Source organism: Podarcis bocagei (assembly GCF_964188305.1).
Source record: "Podarcis bocagei genome assembly, chromosome: 2".
NCBI classification, from domain to species: domain Eukaryota; kingdom Metazoa; phylum Chordata; class Lepidosauria; order Squamata; family Lacertidae; genus Podarcis; species Podarcis bocagei.
This window is the reverse complement of record NC_138126.1, coordinates 9394746-9401672: the sequence shown is the minus strand read 5'-3', so window position 1 is coordinate 9401672 and position 6927 is coordinate 9394746. Positions and strand designations below refer to the sequence as shown.

The window sequence follows — 6927 nt, the reverse complement described above, 5'->3', positions numbered from 1 at the left end:
CCTTCTCTTTGTCACCTCTGAATATGTCATTTATTTGGCAATATTGTAACCAACATGTTAACAGAGCTTTTATATCCTCATATTCTTTCACCTTTGTTTTCTACTTCTGTTAACAGATCTTTGTATGTTGCCCAGTTTCGTGTTTACCTCTTTTTACAGATGTGGTTTCTAATGGGGAAAGCCACAAAGGTGTCATGTTCTCTAATAAATTCTTATATTTGTCCCATACTTGGTGAATTGATTTCCTTATAATGTGGTTCAGGAATCCCTCGTGCACCTTTGTTTTCTCATACCAAAATTAAGCATGCTAACCAAATCTATTACCACGTCCTTCCAGATCTTATACTTCAGTATTGTTTAACAGTATCCATTAGCCAATAATGTGGGGCCCATTGTGTAAATAATGTATATAAAGTAGATATTGTGGGGGAACATTCATTCCTCCTCACCACTATGAGCTGAATAAAGAGCATGAAATCCACTCTCAACTCCGAGTATATTTCACACCTTATAAACAATAAAAGCACAATTCTGCATTTGTTATCTTTTTCTGTTCTTCCTTTGAAAAAACAAAATGAAACAAGAAATCAGTCCCTGGGGAGAAGATGTTCCATGATGATTAGTAGGCCCTGCTTAGTGAGGCCTTTGCAGGAGACATCCAGGCCTGGTTGTTCTCCACAGCAAAACAAAAGAATTGTGGACCATAAAAAGGTGTGTTTCTTCATTTTAAAAGCACTTTATGTACCATTTATTTTGGTTGTGCATCTCACGAGAGTCGTGGAGCTCTGCTGCCGCCAATGTACCATGTTTTCCAAGTCCTGGGGAGGGACAAGCCCCGCTCTCTGACCCCTGGTCACCTTCCTCTCTGTTTTCACATCCACGTTGAAGTGTCTGCTCTGCTCTTCGGGGCTGGAAACTTCCCTCCCCCCCAAAAATGGATAAATGAGATTTTCCAGAAGTTGTACTTTGCACCCAGTGGTCCCAACCCCACCTTCAGAAAAGGGCAGCCCAAATTATCGAGGGGATGGAGGAACTCGGCTGTGCAGAAAGGTTGCGGAATTGGGAACTTTTTAGTTTAGAGAAAAAGCAAGTAAGAAGTGACACGATTATAAAATTATAAAAGTAGGTAGAGAAAAGCTTTTTATTTCTCCTAGCGCTAGAATTTGGGGGCGTCACAGGAAGCTGAATGGTGGAAGAGTCAGGATATATAAAAGAAACCCTTCGCACAGTGAGGAATTAAGCTATGGAACTCACTGCCACAAGAGGCAGCAATGGACTGCTGTAATAGAGGATTTGAGGAACCATTAAGGAGTACTCTTTGGGTTCAGTCAGTCAACCGGCTTGTAAACTATGCTGTTTTCAATGTGCATTTTATAGTTGGCTTCACTTAGCAATGTTTTCTTTTGAAATGTTCAAGTTGTTGTTGTTTTGTTAACTTTGTGTTAAATATGTATTCTGTAGTCGACCTCCTTTGTAATGTTTTCTTTTGAAATATTTTAAGATAATATTTTAGTTTCCTGTTAAATATGTTGCTTTGACTGTATACTTTATATTTGACATTCTTCAGAAATGTTTGATTCTAGATTGTTTTATTGATGTTAAATATGCATTAAACCGCTTTGAGATATTTTTTTATAAAAATCAAGCGGTATATAAATTAATAATAATAATAATAATAATAATAATAATAATAATAATAGTATAATTTGTGGTTGGGGGGAAGGCTAGATGGCATCAGTGGACCTCACTGCTCTCCCTTGTCAGTACTCCCTCTCTCCTTATCCCAGTTTCCCTAATGGCAGCTTGGCTCCCTCTCCTTGCTGCTTTCACCCATTTGGAGAGGGCGGGTGAGGAAGCAGACAGAGCTAGAAAAACAAAGAGGAGCCTGGCTGAAAGGAGCTTCCTCCTGAGTAATAATAATAATAATAATAATAATAATAATAATAATAATAATTTATACCGCAGCCACTCTGGGCGGCTTCCAACAGAATATTAAAATACAATAACCTATTAAACATTAAAAAGCTTCAGGAGCAGCAGGTGAGAGACAGTTTCACTGAAATAATAATAATAATAATAATAATAATAATAATAATAATAATAATAATAAATAATAATAATAATAATGTTTTATTTATATCCCGCCCTCCCCAGCCGAAGCCGGGCTCAGAGCGGCTAACATCAAATGTATAACACATTAACATAAAATCAGACAATCAATTAAAATACATCCTCACCTGAGATATTTCCCAGGATCTGGTAAAGTGAGGGGGAGATACCCTAAAATGTTTCACTAATTGCCCAAAGTCTTCTAGAATGTCTCAACTCTCCCCCAAAATTGTTTTCCCTCTTATAATTTTATTTTTGATCCTAGTCCTCATTGCTTTTTCAGGTAGAGGAACGAACTGCAGAGGGCAGGAGGAGATTTCTCTGAGGCCAAGGAAATGTTCCTTGTGGTGGCATATCATAGAATCATAGAGTTGGAAGAGACCACAAGGGCCATCGAGTGCAACCCCCTGCCAAGCAGGAAACACCATCAGAGCACTCCTGACATATGGCTGTCAAGCCTCTGCTTAAAGACCTCCAAAGCAGGAGACTCCACCACACTCTTTGGCAGCAAATTCCACTGTCGAACAGCTCTTGCTGTCAGGAAGTTCTTCCTAATGTTTAGGTGGAATCTTCTTTCTTGTAGTTTGGATCCATTGCTCCGTGTCCGCTTCTCTGGAGCAGCAGAAAACAACCTTTCTCCCTCCTCTATGTGACATCCTTTTATATATTTGAACATGGCTATCATATCACCCCTTAACCTCCTCTTCTCCAGGCTAAACATGCCCAGCTCCCTTAGCCGTTCCTCATCAGGCATTGTTTCCAGGCCTTTGACCATTTTGGTTGCCCTCCTCTTGACACGTTCCAGTTTGTCAGTGTCCTTCTTGAATTGTGGTGCCCAGAACTGGACACAGTACTCCAGGTGAGGTCTGACCAGAGCAGAATACAGTGGCACTATTACTTCCCTTGATCTAGATGCTATACTCCTATTGATGCAGCCCAGAATTGCATTGGCTTTTTTAGCTGCCGCGTCACACTGTTGGCTCATGTCAAGTTTGTGGTCAACCAAGACTCCTAGATCCTTTTCACATGTACTGCTCTCAAGTCAGGTGTCACCCATCTTGTATTTGTGCCTCTCATTTTTTTTGCCCTAGTGCAATACTTTACATTTCTCCCTGTTAAAATTCATCTTGTTTAAATAAAAAAATTCCTTCCAGTAGCACCTTAAAGACCAATTAAGTTAGTTCTTGGTATGAGCTTTCGTGTGCATGCACACTTCTTCAGATACACTGAAACAGAAGTTGCCAGATCCTTCTATATAGTGAGAAGGTGGGGAGGAGTATTACTCAGGAGGGTGGTGGGAATGGGTGATTGGCAGATAGCTGAGATGAGCCTGTTGACGACTCTTAACGACTGCAATAGGTATTACAGGAAAAGGCAAGGGGTGAGAAGGTGAAAAATGGCTTAGTCATGTATAATGAGATAAGAATCCAATGTCTCTGTTCAGACCAGGTCTCTCCATGGTTTTAAGTTTGGTAATGAGTTGCAATTCAGCAGCTTCTCTTTCCAGTCTATTTCTGAAATTCCTTTGGGCTTCCGGAGGCGGCGCGAAACGGCAATGGCGGTCCTCTTCGCGCTGTGAAGAGGGGCTCCGCGGAAAAGGGTCGTCCGCTGCGGCAGAGCGGAGACCCATCAAGAAAAACCACAGGCAGAGTGAGCCTGTGGCCGTGGGACTCGGCGGGCACCAGAAGCGACCCCGGAAACGAAGAAGGAACCCCGTAAGGGGCTCCGGAACGTGGAAGGGGGAGCGGTGCTGTGAGTTCATCGCTCTTTCTGAGGAAGCGAAGCCGCGCGGCTGCTGCTGATGAGCGCTGTCCTTTCTTCCTGGAACATCAGATTCTAAACTTCATACTCGTGAGTAAGGATTACAAATTTTTGGGACTAAATTTATTAATTCGGCTGAAAACGGGAGATGCAAACAGGAAGTCCGTCTTCCGGCTATGCTTAAAGATCAAAGCAAAGACTCTGACAAGCGGGAAGCGCTTTGAAAGGGATTACAAAAGAAGTTTGGCTTATTGTGCAATGTTTGAGTTTGTTATTGAGAAGCTAAAAGGATCAGTTTTGTATTAATTGATTGGATATTGACTGGAAATTTCCCTCCTCTTGGTGGATTACAAAGGTTTAAGAAACCAAACCTGCGGACTGTCAGGAAATAAGAGAACTGTCAAATTGCGGAAACTGTATTCAATGCTGAAAGTGCTACTTTTGAGCGTTACTGGTGGATACAAATAAGGACTGTTACTTGCACCGTCTCTGAAACTTTGTTTTAACTTGGGAAAAGCTCTGCACGCTTAAAGGGGCATTGAAGGTGCCTTTGTAATTTATTTTGGACTGCTGGATTTTAATGGCGGAAAAAGCTCTTTTCTTTTTCTGAATTACAGGGGTGCTCCCCCTAGAGGATTTGGGATTAATAAGTCTCTGGGAACTGCATATTATTTTGGTTATCTTCTGCCTAGTTGTTTATGCTTTGGATTGTTTTTCCCATGGGACTGCTTACAGTTTGACCTTGACGCATAGACAGCTGTGGAATGAGTGGCACAGGGAAAACAAGGGCGGCCAAAACGAAAGCAAAACAAGCTGTACAACAATCTGTACAACTGTTACAAACAACTTTGACATCTCAGCCACGTAGATCATCTGTCCCAATTGTCTTAGGACTGCAAGAAGGACAAGTTGAGCAGCCAGCCCCAGAGGATATGGCTTCAGGAGGACTTGACCCAGTCTCTCAACAAATTTTGGAACAACTGGCAGCTTTAAATAAAAAAGCTGATGAACAGTCGAAAAAATTTGATCAAGTTACAGCCACTATCAATAAATTGACTGAGCAAGTCACTCAACATACACAAGCAATTGGGAATCTTCAAGCAACAACTGCAGAAAATCGTAAATTGGCGGAGGAAGCTAATCAAAAGGCAGAACAAGCAAATCAGAAGGCCGAGGCAATAAAAGGGGAGGTAAGGCCACTGTGCAAGCAAATTAACGACCAGCAAGCCTACCTGTCTATGGTGGAATTGAAGAATCGGGAAAATAACCTTAGATTAAGAGCCATCCCAGAACTTGAACAAGGAGACCTGATTGGTTATCTAACATCAGAACTATCAAAGTTCTGGGGTATAGAAGAAGGACTTTAAAATTGTTACTGCTTTCAGACTGGGAAGAGTGGTTGGGAAGAACAGATCTAGAGATTGTTTGATTATCTTGAGATCCAGACAAGAAAGAGACAAAATACTAGGCCTACATTTTGGGAAAACACTGGAAATTCAAGGCAAAAGAGCAGAAATTTACAGAGACATACCGAAACAACTTTTGGACCTTAGAGCTACTTATACAGAACTTGCAAGACTGTTAAGAGGCAACTCAATTCCTTATAGGTGGGAGTTTCCCCAAGGACTATCCTTTAACTTTAAAGGAAAGAAAGTTAAAATTAAAACAGCAGAAGGATCAACAAAAGTTTTTGAAAGACTACGAAGAGGACCTTCAAAAGGGAGCAGCAGCATCTTGGCCACCACCTTTGCCTGCATCTGTACCAACACCAGCACCTTGGGGTTTAGACGAAAAGGAAGACACATCACTATAGGATTAACAGATTGATCCAGGATATCTCTGCAGCTCTTTAGTTAGAATATTAATGGCGGAAATTCTCCGGAAAAAAGAAGAAGAATCTTTCACATATTGAAAAAAGAACAATTGGACATTATTTGTCTGCAGGAAACGCATGTGACCAGGCTCCACAGGAAAGTGCTAATTAACAAAAGATTAGGCCAAGAATTTATTTCATCAGACAAAGTTAAGAAAAGAGGCGTGGTGATTTATGCAAAGGAGAACCTGTCACCGAAATTTTTATTTAAAGATGAGCAAGGAAGAATTTTGGCAATTGAAATACAAACACAAGGAGAAAAATTTTTGATATTAGGAATTTATGCACCAAATGAGGGAAAATCGGAATTTTATAAGAAGCTGCATGAGATAATGCTGGACTATCTGGACTATACCAACATCATTATGATGGGAGATATGAATGGGGTGGTCTCTACTTACATGGATAAGTCACAAAATCAAAATTTAACTAAAGATGGCAGACTACCCAAAACTTTCTTTGACCTAACTGACAGTATGGACTTGATTGACATTTGGAGGACAAAGAACCCCTTAGGTAAAGAAGGAACATTCTTTTCTGAGGCCCACCTGTCATGGACAAGAATCGACCAAATATGGACAACTAGAGGGCTGGCACCTAAGACTAGAAAAGTGGAAATCTGCCCTAAAACTTGCTCCGACCATAACGCCTTGAAAGTGGAATTGAGACTTACTCCAATCGGTTCCTTCAGATGGAAAATGAATGACACCCTACCAAGAGATCAGGAGATTGTGAAGAAGGCCCAAAAAACTTTAAAAGACTATTTTGAAATTAATTTGAACACCTCGGTGGAAAAAAGAACAATCTGGGACGCAAGTAAAGCAGTAATGAGAGGGTTTCTGATACAACAGAATACGATTAAGAAAAAACTCTGGAATGGAATAAAGGACAAGATACTAGAGAAGATAAGAGACGGAGAAAAGAAACTGAGACTAAAACCAAAATCAAAAGAGGTTCTAAGAGAAATTAAATTCCATCAAGCACAATATGCGAAATTGATAAACCAAGAAGTTGAATGGAAAATTAAACAAATGAAACAAAGATCATTTGAATCGGCGAACAAATGTGGAAAACTGCTAGCATGGCAGTTGAAAAAGAGACAAAATTTGAACTTTGTTACCAATCTGGAAGTTGAAGGGAGAAATATTCAGAAACCAGAAGAAATTAGAAAGTGTTTCCAGAGA

The 6927-nt window shown here is 40.5% G+C and overlaps 1 protein-coding gene across 2 annotated transcripts in view; it reads right to left on the bottom strand.

Annotated features, from left to right (window-relative positions):
- The window catches only part of LOC308580528 (uncharacterized protein), a 95219-nt gene that overhangs the window by 64601 nt on the left and 23691 nt on the right, over window positions 1-6927 (bottom strand). The window lies entirely within an intron of this gene.